Source organism: Hordeum vulgare, chromosome 1H (assembly GCF_904849725.1).
Source record: "Hordeum vulgare subsp. vulgare chromosome 1H, MorexV3_pseudomolecules_assembly, whole genome shotgun sequence".
NCBI lineage: Eukaryota > Viridiplantae > Streptophyta > Magnoliopsida > Poales > Poaceae > Hordeum > Hordeum vulgare.
This window is the reverse complement of record NC_058518.1, coordinates 508,565,193-508,580,950: the sequence shown is the minus strand read 5'-3', so window position 1 is coordinate 508,580,950 and position 15,758 is coordinate 508,565,193.

Below are 15,758 nucleotides of genomic sequence, written 5' to 3'. Positions count from 1 at the left end.
AGAACGCTTTCTTACCTACGTGACAGCCACAACGATGATATGCCAAAGCTATTTACCCTTCATAAGTACCCTTTTCATCAAATCCAATCCGACTAGAGTAGGAGAGACAGGCACCCGCTAGCCACCTTTATGCACGGTGTGCATGTCTGTCGGTGGAACCAGTCTAACGTAAGCGTACGTGTAATGTCTGTCCGGGCCGCTTCATCCCACAATACCGCCGGAAAAGAATAAGACTAGTAGCGGCAAGCAATTGACAAATCATCACCCACAACCTTTTGTGTTCTACTCGTGCATAGAATCTACGCATAGAAAACCTGGCTCCGATGCCACTGTTGGGTAATGTAGCATAAATTCAAAAAAATTCCTATGCATCTTCAGATCTTCCTATGGAGAGACCAGCAACGACAGAGGGGTGAGTGTATCTTCATACCTTTGAAGATCGTTAAGCGGAAGCATTGCTAGAACGCGGTTGATGGAGTCGTACTCGCGGTGATTCAGGTTAGTTCCATAAACCCAAAAGTTTTTCGATGAGAGTCCACCATACCTACCTATTTGCGGTATCTACCTGCCGTTCCAAGTAAATTTGCATGTGCCACTCTCTAAACCTTCAAGAAATAATCTGTTTTGCATGCCCCAACCGCTCATGTGGTGACAGGGGGCTATTGGTATCTTCCATGCTAGGAGTGTTATCCTCGATATGTGTTTATTCACTGTCATTCACGAGAAAGGGGCCGGTAATTGGAATGCCCAGTTCCACGCTTAAATCGAAAACATAACTGTAAAACAAGACTCCCCCTGAATTGATGATAGTATGGACGGTACCCGAGGATTCGGCTAGCCGTGGAGTGTGATTGATTGGTGGTGGGGGAGTTAAAACTTTACTTTTTGTTTGGGAACTGCCTATAGCATGAGTAGCATGGAAGATATTGAGAACTCTTGGTCATTGCATTGACAATGAAAGCATGCCACCCAAAATTATTATCTCTGTTTTCAAATCTTGAGCTCTGGCACCTCTGCAAATCGATGCTTCCCTCTGCGAAGGGCCTGTCTATTTATGTTCCTGTCGAGTCATCCTCTTCTTATATAAGCACCAATTAGAGAGCACCTCTGTCATTTTTATGTTTTGCTTTTGATTGATATTGAGTATGACTATGACTGGATCTTCGTTGCTACGAATTACAATGTTTAGTCAGCCCTTGATCTTTGAAAGTGCTCTGCATTTATGTTTTGCGATCTCAGAAAGAGCTAGTGAGATACCACCTATTCATATTACTTCATGCTTGTTTTGATTGAAGTGTTGGTATTTGAAACTCATTATTATTTGCTCGTTAGCTGATTATGCCATTGATATTAGTTTACCGTGAGACCTTTGTGTCACTTGCTTATGTGGTTAACTTGTGATCTTGCTGAAATTCTGGTTATGAGTTAGACATAGTTGCAACAACAAGATCAAACAGAGTTTGTCAAAGTTTTTCTTTCTCTCTCAGTTTGTCAACTGAGTTGCTTGAGGACAAGCAAGGTTTTAAGCTTGGGGGAGTTGATACGTCTCCATCGTATCTACTTTTCCAAACTCTTTTGCCCTTGTTTTGGACTCTAATTTGCATGATTTGAATGGAACTAACCTGGACTGACGTTGTTTTCAGCAGAAATGCCTTGGTGTTGTTTTTTGTGCAGAAATCAAAGTTCTTAGAACGTCCTAAAAATTTACGGGGAATATTTTTGGAAAATATGAAAAATACCTACGCAAAGATCCACCTAAGGAGGTGGGCCAGTGGGCCACAAGCCCTGCCACCGCCACCCCCTGGTGGCGGATGGTAAGCTTGTGGGGCCCACGTGGCTCTGCCGCCCCCAATCTCAGCTCTATAAGTTCACTTTCGTCCCAGAAAAATCAAGAGAGAAGATTTCGTCGCGTTTGCGATACGGAGGCGCCGCCACAACCTGTTCTTCATCTGGAGGGCAGATCTGGAGTCCGTTTTGGGCTCCGGAGAGGGGAAATCGTCGCCATCATCATCATCAACCTTCTTCCCTCTCCAATTCCATGAAGCTCTTCGTCGTTCGTGAGTAATCTATTCGTAGGATCGCTGGGCGGTGATGAGTAGGATGAGATCTATCATGTAATCGAGTTAGTTTTGACGGGGATTGATCCCTAGTATCCACTATATTCTGAGATTGATGTTGCTACTACTTTGCCATGCTTAATGCTTGTCACTAGGGCCCGAGTGCCATGATTTCAGATCTGAAATTATTATGTTGTCACCAATATATGTGTGGTTTAGATCCGATCTTGCAAGTTGTAGTTACCTACTATGTGTTATGATCCGGCAACCCCAGAGTGACAATAACTGGAACCACTCCCGGTGATGACCATAGTTTGAGGAGTTCATGTGTTCACCAAGTGCTAATGCGTTGGTCCGGTTCTTTATTAAAAGGAGAACCTTAATATCCCGTAGTTTCCTTTTGGACCCCGATGCGACGGGAGGGATGGACAATAGATGTCATGGCTGTTTGGATTATGACTACCTTTGCCATATCTTACCACATTATTTTTGCCACACTTGCCACACTTGCCTTACTTGAGTTGCTCAAATTGTTAGCCACACATTGGCTTGCCTAAGGGAATCTTGCCACACTTTTTGTGTATATGACATGTGGGGTTTAGTACTCATTAAAAAAATGCTTTCCTTAGGTGTGGCTAGAACTAAACACCCACCTAACTTGGTCAAACTTGCCTAAGGTAAGTTGTGGAAAAGTGTGGCAAAGTGTGGCTAGGAACCGAACATCCCCGTCATGAAAGTTCTTTTCGCTAAGCACGTATGACGACACACGAAATGCATGCCTACATCACATTGACGAACGGGAGCTAGCCACATATCTCTCCGTGTTATAACTGTTGCATGATGAATATCATCCAAACAAATCACCGACCCATTGCCTACGAGTTTGTCCTACTGCTGCTGTTACTTGTCTTGCTCTGCTGCTGTTACTTGTCTTGCTCTGCTGCTGTTACTTGTCTTGCTCTGCTGCTACTGTTGCTACTACTGTCGCTTGCTACTATTGCTACTTGCTACTGGTGTCACTATTGCTGTTCCTTGCCGCTGCTATTACTCGTTACATTGTTGCTACCTGCTACAATCTTGATTCGTTCGACGTTGATGGGAAAAGACAATTTCCGTCAACGGGCAACTTGGCGCCATTGATACAATCATTAGGAATAGTCTGCCGTCAACAGATCATTTCTGACACCGTTGTTACCATACTACTTTGCTTGCAGATACTAATCTTTCAGGTGTGGTTGAATCTGACACATGCAACTGCTAATACTTGAGAGTATCCTCTCACCTCCTATAGGCGTACCAACAAATTTGGGTCGAATACTCTACCCTCGAAAACTGCTGCGATCCCACGCGCTGATGGCCGTCAACAACATTCTTCTAGTTTCGATTGCCGGAGAGTGCAAGCAGCATTCTTCTGGTGCCGTTGCAGGGGAAGGTCCGCTGTCACGGAATCATAGAGGTGTCGGGATGCACGTGGCAAAAGTCGTGTCAAAGCACCCTAGACCTTCCATCACAGGGTTTTGGGTAGGTTCTCACTCTACACCAATCACCGTTGTCTAACAACATGATTTCCATCACAGGGTTGCCGTACCACTCTGGTGCAGAGCGTGCCCTTGTGGACCTTCATGGTTCAGTAGTAACTTGATCCGAAGCTTCATGATCATTATCATTAACTTCCTCTTCAGTTGGTGTAGGCGCCACAGGAACAACTTCCCGTGTTGTGCTACTATCCTGTTCGAGAGGGAGTGTAATTACCTCATCAAGTTCTACGTTCCTCCCACTTACTTCTTTCGAGAGAAACTCTTTCTCTAGAAAGGATCCGTTCTTGTCAACAAAGGTCTTACCTTCGGATCTAAGATAGAAGGTATACCCAATAGTTTCCTTAGGGTATCCTATGAATACACATTTCTCCGCTTTGGGTTCGAGCTTTTCTGGTTGAAGTTTCTTCACATAAGCATCGCAGCCCCAAACTTTAAGAAACGACAACTTAGGTTTCTTGCCAAATCATAGTTCATACGGTGTCGTCTCAACGGATTTAGATGGTGCCCTATTTAAAGTGAATGCTGCAGTTTCTAATGCGTATCCACAAAATGATAGCGAAGTCGGTAAGAGACATCATAGATCGTACCATATCTAATAAAGTGCGATTACGACGTTCAGACACTCTGTTGCGTTGCGGTGTGCCAGGCAGCATCAGTTGTGAAATGATTCCACACTTCCTTAGGTGTGTGCGAAACTCGTGACTCAAATATTCTCCTCCACGATCAGATCGTAGATACTTAATTTTTCTGTCACGTTGATTCTCGATCTAACTCTAAAATTCCTTGAACCTTTCAAATGTCTTAGATTTGTGCTTCATCAAGTAGATATACCCATACCTACTCAAATCATCGGTGAGATTGAGAACATAACGATAGCCACCGCGAGCTTCAACGTTCATTGGACCACACACATCAGTATGTATTATTTCCAATAAGTCGGTTGCTCTCTCCATTATTCCTGAGAACGGAGTCTTAGCCATCTTGCCCATTAGACACGGTTCGCATGTGTCAAATGATTCAAAGTCAAGAGACTCTAATAGTCCATCAGTATGGAGCTTCTTCATGCGCTTAACGCCGATATGACCAAGGCGGCAGTGCCACAAGTATGTGGGACTATCATTATAAACTTTACATCTTTTGGTACTCACGCTATGAATATGCGTAACATCACGATCGAGATTCATCAAGAATAAACCATTCACCAGCGAAGCATGACCATAAAACATATCACTCATATAAATAGAACAACCATTATTCTCTGACTTAAATGAGTAGCCGTCTCGCATTAAGCAAGACCCTGGTACAATATTCATGCTCAAAGCTGATACTAAATAACAATTATTAAGGTTTAAAACTAATCTCGACGGTAGATGTAGAGGTAGCGTGCCGACGGTGATCACATCAACCTTGGAGCCATTCCCGACGCGCATGGTCACCTCGTCCTTGGCCAGTCTCCGCTTATTCCGCAGTTCCTGCTTTGAGTTGCAAATATGAGCAACAACACCGGTATCAAATACCCAGGAGCTACTACGAGCGCTGGTGAGGTACACATCAATAACATGTATATCACATATACCTTTAACGTTGCTGGCCTTCTTGTCTACTAAGTATTTGGGGCAGTTCCGCTTGTAGTGGCCTTTACCCTTCCAATAGAAGCACTCAGTCTCAGGCTTGGGTCCATTCTTTTTCTTCTTCCCGGCATCTGGCTTTCTGGGCGCGGCAACGGCTTTGCCGTCTTTCTTGAAGTTCTTCTTACCCTTGCCCTTCTTGAAACTAGTGGTCTTGTTGACCATCAACACTTGATGCTCTTTCTTGATTTCTACTTCTGCAGACTTGAGCATCGAGTACAACTCGGGAATGGTCTTCTCCATCCCTTGCATGTTGTAGTTCAGCACAAAACCTTTGTAGCTTGGTGGGAGAGACTGGAGGATTCTGTCAATTATAGCATCATCCAGAAGTTCGACTCCAAGTGAAGTCACACGACCGTGTAACCTAGACATTTTGAGTATGTGCTCACTGACAGAACTGTTCTCCTCCGTCTTACAGCTAAAGAACTTGTCGGAGACTTCATATCTCTCGACACGGACATGAGCTTGAAAAACTAGCTTCAGCTCTTGGAACATCTCATATGCACCGTGTTGCTCAAAACGCCTTTGGAGCCCCGTTTCGAAACTGTATAACATGCCACACCTAACCAGAGAGTAGTCATCACTCCGCGTTTGGCAGACATTCAGAATGTCCTGGGTTGTTGCGGGAGCGGGAGGGTCACCAGCGGCGCATCAAGGACATAAGCCTTTTTAGCTGCTTCAAGGATTAGCTTCAAGTTGCGAACCCAGTCCGCATAGTTGCTACCATCATCTTTCAGCTTGTTTTTCTCTAGGAATGCGTTGAAATTGAGGTTGACGTTGGCCATCTACAATATTTATAAAGACAACTTTTAGACTAAGTTCATGACAATTAAGTTCATTTAATCAAATTAAGTATGAACTTCCACTTAAATCGACACCCCTCTAGTCATCTAAGTGATACATGATCCATGTTGACTAACCCGTGTCCGATCATCACGTGAGACGGACTAGTCACCATGGTGAGAAAATTCATGCTGATCGTATTCAACCATACGTTCGACCTTTCGTTCTCTTGTATTTGAGGTCATGTCTGTACATGCTAAGCTCGTCGAGTCAACCTAGGTGTTTCGCGTGTGTAAATCTGGCTTACACCCGTTGTATGCGAACGTTAGAATCTATCACACCCGATCATCACGTGGTGCTTCGAGACAACGATCCTTCGCAACGGTGCACACTTAGGGGAATACGTTCTCGAAATTTTAAGAGGAATCATCTTATTATGCTACCGTCGTTCTAAGCAATAAGATGAAAAACATGATAAACATCACAATGCAATCATATAGTGACATGATATGGGCATTATCATCTTTGCTCTTTTGATCTCCATCTTCAGGCATCGCATGATCATCATCGTCACCGGCGTGACACCATGATCTCCATCATCATGATCTCCATCATCGTGTCTCCGTGAAGTCGTCACGCCAACTACTACTATCACTACTATTATAGCTAACCGTTAGCAATGAAGTAAAAGTAGTAAGCACATGGCATTGCATCTCATACAATAAAGTAAGACAACTCCTATGGCTCCTGCCAGTTTTCATACTCATCGAAATGCAAGTCATGAAACCTACTACAATAACATGATCATCTCATACATCATACATGCAACATCACAACTTTGGCCATATCACATCACATGTCAAACTCTGCAAAAACAAGTTAGACGTCCTCTAATTGTTGTTGCAAGTTTTACGTGGCTGATTTGGGTTTCTAGCAAGAACGCTTCCTTACCTACGTGACGGCCACAACGATGATATGCCAAAGCTATTTACCCTTCATAAGGACCCTTTTCATCAAATCCAATCCGACTAGAGTAGGAGAGACAAACACCCGCTAGCCACCTTTATGCACGGTGTACATGTCTGTCGGTGGAACCAGTCTAACGTAAGCGTACGTGTAATGTCGGTCTGGGCCGCTTCATCCCACAATACCGCCGGAAAAGAATAAGACTAGTAGCGGCAAGCAATTGACAAATCATCACCCACAACCTTTTGTGTTCTACTCGTGCATAGAATCTACGCATAGAAAACCTGGCTCCGATGCCACTGTTGGGTAACGTAGCATAAATTCAAAAAAATTCCAACGCATCTTCAGATCTTCCTATGGAGAGACCAGCAACGAGAGAGGGGTGAGTGCATCTTCATACCTTTGAAGATCGTTAAGCGGAAGCATTGCTAGAACGTGGTTGATGGAGTCGTACTCGCGGTGATTCAGGTTAGTTCCATAAACCCAAAAGTTTTTCAATGAGAGTCCACCATACCTACCTATTTGCGGTATCTACCTGCCGTTCCAAGTAAATTTGCATGTGCCACTCTCTGAACGTTCAAGAAATAATCTGTTTTGCATGCCCGAACCACTCATGTGGTGACAGGGGGCTATTGGTATCTTCCATGCTAGGAGTGTTATCCTCGACATGTGTTTATTCACTGTCATTCACGAGAAAGGGGCCGGTAATTGGAATGCCCAGTTCCATGCTTAAATCAAAAACATAACTGTAAAACAAGACTCCCCCCGAATTGATGATAGTATGGACGGTACCCGAGGATCTGGAGTCCGTTTTGGGCTCCGGAGAGGGGAAATCGTCGCCATCGTCATCATCAACCTTCTTCTCTCTCCAATTCCATGAAGCTCTTCGTCGTTCGTGGGTAATCTATTCGTAGGATCGCTGGGCGGTGATGAGTAGGATGAGATCTATCATGTAATCGAGTTAGTTTTGACGGGGATTGATCCCTAGTATCCACTATATTCTGAGATTGATGTTGCTACTACTTTGCCATGCTTAATGCTTGTCACTAGGGCCCGAGTGCCATGATTTCAGATCTGAAATTATTATGTTGTCACCAATATATGTGTGTTTTAGATCCGATCTTGCAAGTTGTAGTTATCTACTATGTGTTATGATCCGGCAACCCCAGAGTGACAATAACCGGAACCACTCCCGGTGATGACCATAGTTTGAGGAGTTCATGTGTTCACCAAGTGCTAATGCGTTGGTCCGGTTCTTTATTAAAAGGAGAACCTTAATATCCCGTAGTTTCCTTTTGGACCCCGATGCGACGGGAGGGATGGACAATAGATGTCATGGATGTTTGGATTGTGACTATCTTTGCCATATCTTACCACATTATTTTTGCCACACTTGCCACACTTGCCTTACTTGAGTTGCTCAAATTGTTAGCCACACATTGGCTTGCCTAAGGGAATCTTGCCACACTTTTTGTGTCTATGACAGGTGGGGTTTAGTACTCATTAAAAAATGCTTGCCTTAGGTGTGGCTAGAACTAAACACCCACCTAACTTGGTCAAACTTGCCTAAGGTAAGTTGTGGCAAAGTGTGGCAAAGTGTGGCTAGGAACCGAACAGCCCCGTCATGAAAGTTCTTTTCCCTAAGCACGTATGACGACACACGGAATGCATGCCTACATCACATTGACGAACGGGAGCTAGCCACATATCTCTCCGTGTTATAACTGTTGCATGATGAATATGATCCAAACAAATCACTGACCTATTGCCTACGAGTTTGTCCTACTGCTGCTGTTACTTGTCTTGCTCTGCTGCTGTTACTTGTCTTGCTCTGCTGATACTGTTGCTACTACTGTCGCTTGCTACTGTTGCTACTTGCTACTGCTGTCACTACTGTTGTTCCTTGCCGCTGCTATTGCTCGTTACATTGTTGCTACCTGCTACAATCTTGATTCGTTCGACGTTGATGGGAAAAGACAATTTCCGTCAACGGGCAACTTGGCGCCATTGATACAATCGTTAGGAATAGTCTGCCGTCAACATATCGTTTCTGACACCGTTGTTACCATACTACTTTGCTTGCAGATACTAATCTTTCAGGTGTGGTTGAATCTGACACGTGCAGCTGCTAATACTTGAGAGTATCCTCTCACCTCCTATAGGCGTACCAACAAATTTGGGTCGAATACTCTACCCTCGAAAACTGTTGCGATCCCACGCGCTGGTGGGCCGTCAACAACATTCTTCTAGTTTCGATTGCCGGAGAGTGCAAGCAGCATTCTTCTGGTGCCGTTGCAGGGGAAGGTCTGCTGTCACGGAATCATAGAGGTGTCGGGATGCACGTGGCAAAAGTCGTGTCAAAACACCCTAGACCTTCGGTATATAAAGGAGGAGGGGAGGGACCTTGCCTTCAGGCTCAAGGGAGCCTCAAGGGTTCGGCCGAAGGGGGTGGAGGAGTCCCTCTCCAATTCGGTTTGGAGGGGGAGGAGTCCTCCTCTTTTGTCCCACCTCCTCTTTTTTTTTCCTTTTCTCCCTTGTTGGTTTTTTCCTTCTTCCTGCGCAAGGGCCCTCTTGGGCTTGCCCACCAGCCCACTAAGTGCTGGTGTGCCCCCACAAAGCCTTTGGGCTTCTTCCCGGGTGGGTGGGCCCCTCCCGGTAGAACTCCGGAACCCATTCATCATTCCCAGTACGATGCGGGTAATGCCCGAAAACCTTCCGGTAACCAAATGAGACAACCCTATATATCAATCTTCGTTTCCAGACCATTCCGGAAACCCTTGTGACGTCCGTGATCCCATCCAGGACTCCGAACAACATTCAGTAACCAACCATATAACTCAAATACGCATAAAACATCGTCGAACCTTAAGTGTGCAGACCCTGCGGGTTCGAGAACTATGTAGACATGACCCGAGAGACTCCTCGGTCAATATCCAATAGCGGGACCTGGATGCCCATATTGGATCCTACATATTCTCCGAAGATCTTATCGGTTGAACATAAGTGTCAAGGATTCATATAATCCCGTATGTCATTCCCTTTGTCCTTCGGTATGTTACTTGCCCGAGATTCGATCGTCGGTATCCGCATACCTATTTCAATCTCGTTTACCGACAAGTCTCTTTACTCGTTCCGTAATACAAGATCCCGTGACATACACTAAGTCACATTGCTTGCAAGGCTTGTGTGTGATGTTTTATTACCGAGTGGGCCCCAAGATACCTTTCCGTCACACGGAGTGACAAATCCCAGTCTTGATCCATACTAACTCAACAGACACCTTCGGAGATACATGTAGAGCATCTTTATAGTCACCCAGTTACGTTGTGACGTTTGATACACACAAGGCATTCCTCCGGTGCCAGTGAATTATATGATCTCATGGTCATAGGAATAAATACTTGACACGCACAAAATAGTAGCAATAAAATGACACGATCAACATGCTACGTTCATTAGTTTGGGTCTAGTCCGTCACATGATTCTCCTAATGATGTGATCCCGTTATCAAGTAACAACACTTGCCTATGGTCAGGAAACCTTGACCATCTTTGATCAACGAGCTAGTCAACTAGAGGCTTACTAGGGACAGTGTTTTGTCTATGTATCCACACAAGTATTGTGTTTCCAATCAATACAATTATAGCATGGATAATAAACGATTATCATGAAAAAAGAAATATAATAATAACTAATTTATTATTGCCTCTAGGGCATATTTCCAACACATCGAGGAGTGGGGGCGGTGCAGGTGGCCTGGGAGTAGAGTGTATACATGATCGAATCATGGTGTCACTGTCGGAGAGGACACGGGTGGCGCGGAGGATGGGTGTATCAGAGGCGGGGTGCGTACCCTTGAGCATATCACATGCTTCATTATTGTGGCTCTACTGAAAACATAAAAAATGTAGTATGTCAGCAAATCTGAAGATATGTGAATTGACGGAATAAACTCAAACATGAAGATGTGTGCTAAACTTGTATTTAAACAAGGCATTATAAGTAAGAAGCTCATTTGCTAAAGAGAATAAGATAAATTGTACGAAGCATGTTATTTAAATAAAATGTAGGAAGGATGAAAACAGAATAAGACAATATCGTTTAACCGATCAACCGCATATCGACTCTTGAACATATACTCTTGTTTGTCTTGCTTCATTGTTGAGTGTCATCCTGAGAACATACGAGCTATATGTCACGCCCAAGATGCGACCCTATCCTTAATTTGGCACGAGGGCCTCGTCAGGGATAGAAGCGCATCTCGTCGTGTCGCAAGAATGGATATCGTTACAAGTACATGTACTGAAAAGAAGAGATATATAAAGAGTTGGCTTACACTCGCCACAAACTACATCAGAGTCACATCAGTACATTACATAATCATCAAGAGAAAGAGCAGGGTCCGACTACGGACGAAAACAAACGACAAAAGAAGAACGACGTCCATCCTTGCTATCCCAGGCTGCCGGCCTGGAACCCATCCTAGATCGATGAAGAAGAAGCAGAAGAAGAAGCAACTCCAAATGAACAATCAACGCACTCACGTCGAGTAACCTTTACCTGTACCTGCAACTGGTGTTGTAGTAAACTGTGAGCCACAGAGGGGCTCAGCAATCTCATTTCCAAAGGTATCAAGACTAGCAAAGCTTAACGGGTGAGGCATGGTTAAGTGGTGAGGTTGCAGCAGCGGCTAAGCATATATATGTGGCTAACTTACGAGTACCAGAAAATCAGAGGGGGAAAATCTACGCATAACGGACGTGAACTACTGATGATCAAATGAATGATCCTGAACACCTACCTACGTCAGTAATAACCCCACCGTGTCCTCGATCGGAGAAGGAACTCACGAAAGAGACAGTCACGGTTACGCACACAGTTGGCATATTTTTAATTAAGTTAACTTCAAGTTATCTAGAACCAGTGTTAAACAAAGTTTCCACGTTGCCACATAACCGCGGGCACGACTTTCCGAAAAGATTTAACCCTGCAGGGGTGCTCCAACTCGTCCATCACAAATTACCACAAGCCGCATAGAAATCCTCAATCACGAAGCTCGCGATCTCGTCGGATTCCCTAGTGGAAAACCTCAACTCTGAGATTACCCAAAGCATCACCGGAATCCCGATGCACAAGATATCTCGTCAAAGGTAAAACTAATCCAGCAAGGCCGCCCGACGTGTCGACGATCCCGATAGGAGTCGCATACCTCGTTCTCAGGACACGACGGATGAGCTATGGTTACCACGCCAAACGCCGAGTTGCCCCGGGTAGCGTTAATAAGCTGCTCTGTTTTGGACCAACACTCATGAGGAGCACTGGCCCGGGGGTTGATTAAAATAGTCCGCGGGTGCCGGCGGGTCCCTATGCAATTTTATTAGGTGATTAGGCAAATGTAGTACCAAAGTTGGGCCTTGCAGACCAGCTTTACTCTAAAACGAATTATCAAGGGGGTCCCATAACAACCCCGATCGTGTTAGGAGCGCTCATTTATGGAACATAACACCAGTAGCCGAAACTAAGGGGGGTAAAGGTGGAACAAAACACCAGGCTAGAAAGGCCGAGCCTTCCACCTTTTACCAAGTGTATAGGTGCATTAAATTAAATAGCATTTAAATATGGTGATATAACAAGGAACCCATGTTATCACATGGAAGCAACTGCACCTGCAACTAGCAACGCTATCAACAGGGTTAAGCAAGCAGGAACATAGCCAATCAGTGGTTTGCTAGGTTGAACAGGTTGAAGGTTTCATGGCATTGTTTAGAGGCTGAGATTTAACATGTGGTAGGCAACGAGACATAAGCGATAGCATCGAAATAACTAGCATGGCAATGATAGTAATGGTATCTGAGGAAATGATCATCTTGCCTGAGATCCCGCTTGGAAGAAGAATGCCTCCGTGAAGCAGACGAACCGACGTAGTCGAACGGGTCCTCACAATCCGGCACGTGTGCGGAGCTCTATCGAGGCGAAGCAAACCAGAAACACAAATCATCAGACGGAATTCACCACACGATGTACAACACAAATGATGCATGAGCAGCTGAAAACATGCAAGTCACGGCATGACAAAACACACAATCAAACACTACACATTAAGTGAAGTTCAATATGCACGAGTTGCATATTGACGAAACTCCACGTTTAATTATTTAGTTCTATCCCAATTAGATACACGGCAATATTAATGTTGTCAAACATACAAGAGGTGAAGCGGAAATTAAACTACCTATCTAGGCATTTTAAGTCAGGTCGGAATTGACATATAGCACCTCCGAAACGACCTCACATGTCAAATTACAATTCTGTCCAAACCTGAACTAATGCATTTAATTAGTTGTTAAACAGCAAAACAAATAGGTTCACGTGATTCTACGCGTCCAGGCAAGCAATCTACACATAAAGAACATCTCCAACGGAGCTACGGTTCAAAAGTTACAAGCACCGCAAGATATGATGGCATGAAAGCAAAATGTGTGCAACGGCGGCTACGAGCACTTCAACACATGCAACCAGCAAGAGAAAATGAAACTACACAAGATTCTAAGCAAGTTTCTTGTAGGACTCGATCAAAACGGAGCTACGGTTCACAAACTACGAACAAAACAAGAAATCTCTACAAACTGCCAAAATCAGCCACATAGCATCTTCTACACCCCACAACTACGGCTAAACAACTCCGATATGCACAAGCAAGACATGGCATGAAAGAGGGCAAGACGCACTACTACAAACAACTAACAACAACTAGCATGGAAGCAAGGAGCACTAGGAAAAGAAGACACAAAATGGCATCGCACACACTATTTCAGACTTAGTGAAAATTACACCTCATGAAAGTGCAGTTTTCGATCTGAAGCAATATTGAAAGCAGCAAAAACCTAAGCTACAGGTCTCCAATTGACATGAAACTTAACAACATGCTAGAGAAATATAAGGGGTACAACTAACTCCATTGGACCAACCCCAAAAGAGCTACAGATCACAAGATGCAAGCAAGACAAGACAACAACAAAATATAACAGATTCCAGACTTAGAAATATTTCAGCTCCTCTAAAACATCACTATTTCTAGCAACTTGAGAGCAAGCAAAACACACCCAAACATGCATTTCTATTGCAACTAAAAATACCAGGAGCTAGAAAAAACATCCAAGCACAACTTCCTAGTTGACATCTCCGTCAAACGACACACAGAATAAATTCTACGAATTAAACAAAAGGGCAACACGGTAAAGTCTCTCGCGAACTAACTTGCTCAAAAGCTAAAACTAATTGCACAGAAAAATCCATGGGATTTTTCTATCCCGGAAACATATAAAATACGTGGGGTTTGCAACACAAAATAATGTCGCACCTAAATGCGAGAGAGACACCTATATACGGAAAAATAAACTACCGGAAAACCTTACACGCAAAAATACGAGTGACCGCTCTAAAATACATGGAATAATGGCTCCTAAAACATGGACATTTCTATCATGGCATTCGAGCAATCCGGACTCGCGCGGAAAATAAATACGGGCTCTAACAAATTAGGACAGCAAGTTAATCTATGCATACGGCACGCCAAACAACGTCAAATAAATATGCAAGTTGGATAATCGTCTTCTACGCACAAAACTACGCGAAAAGCATATATAACTCATCGCGATCCGATATACGGATAAAAAGATACGAGCGTTTAACTAAATGTCTAAATCCTGAAATTAATAGAATCTCAGGAAAAAAAAACCTAAGCTAACTGGGCCGGATCTAAACGCTAACGGGCTACACGGGCGCAATGTAAAAAAAAAGGCGCTGGGGCGAGGGATTAGATTATAGGGGCTCACCTTGGGGGGGGGGGCTCTTGGGCTGGCCGGAGATGGGCTGGGGAGGTCCTTGGGCCAGGGGGCGCTGGCACGAGGTGCTGGCCAGCGCGGGGCGCGGCCCAGGGCGGGCGGCCACTCGGTCGGCCGGCGCTCTCCCGATCCCGACTGGATCGAGGAGTAGGGACCGGCGGCGGCGCACCTCGCTCGACGGCGAGGCGGAGCTTCGGTCCGGCATCTCCTGTGGCCGGCGCGGGGCGCAGGGAACCTGGATCCGGCGGGTACAGGCCAGCGGGGTCGCGGGGAGGCGAGATCTGCGCGGCGGCGGCCGGCTCGAACTGGGGGTTGCCGGCGGCTGCGAAGGTGCCGAGGCGAGGGATGGCTCGTACGGCGCTGGCAGGTGGCAGAGAGGCACGGGGCAGGCGGCGGCGCCGGACGGAGACGGGGCCGGCAGGGCTCTGCGGGCAGGAGGCGCTCGGGATCGCCGGCGGCGCGCACGCGAGGTCGCGAGAGGGCGCGGCCATGAGAGCAGGGAGCTCGGGGGCGCTCGCGAGCGGCGGCGGCGGATCTGGGCCCGGCGGGCCTCGGATGGGCTCGGCGGGCCCGCGGCGGCTGGACGCTGGTGGGAGGAGAGAGAGAGGTGGTTCTAGGGTTTGGCGTGGAAAACGAGGAGGGATTAGGGGGAGGCTGTCCGAAAATTAGAAGGGGTCTATATATAGGCAAACGGGGGGGGGGGGGCTCGGTTAACCGGAATTTCGTTCTGGACCCAACCGCGGGGTCGGATTCAGACGATTCCGAACGAGGGTATGGGTATGCGGCCGTGTAGGTGGGATATCCGGAGACGAGAGGGAGAATGGGCAGCGCGGCACGAATTTTTAAAACACCGACAGACGTCCGACGGTAGCCCGAATACGGTGCCGCTACGGTCGACCGTTCAGGTACCAGACGGTCTCCGATCGCGACGAAATTCGACAG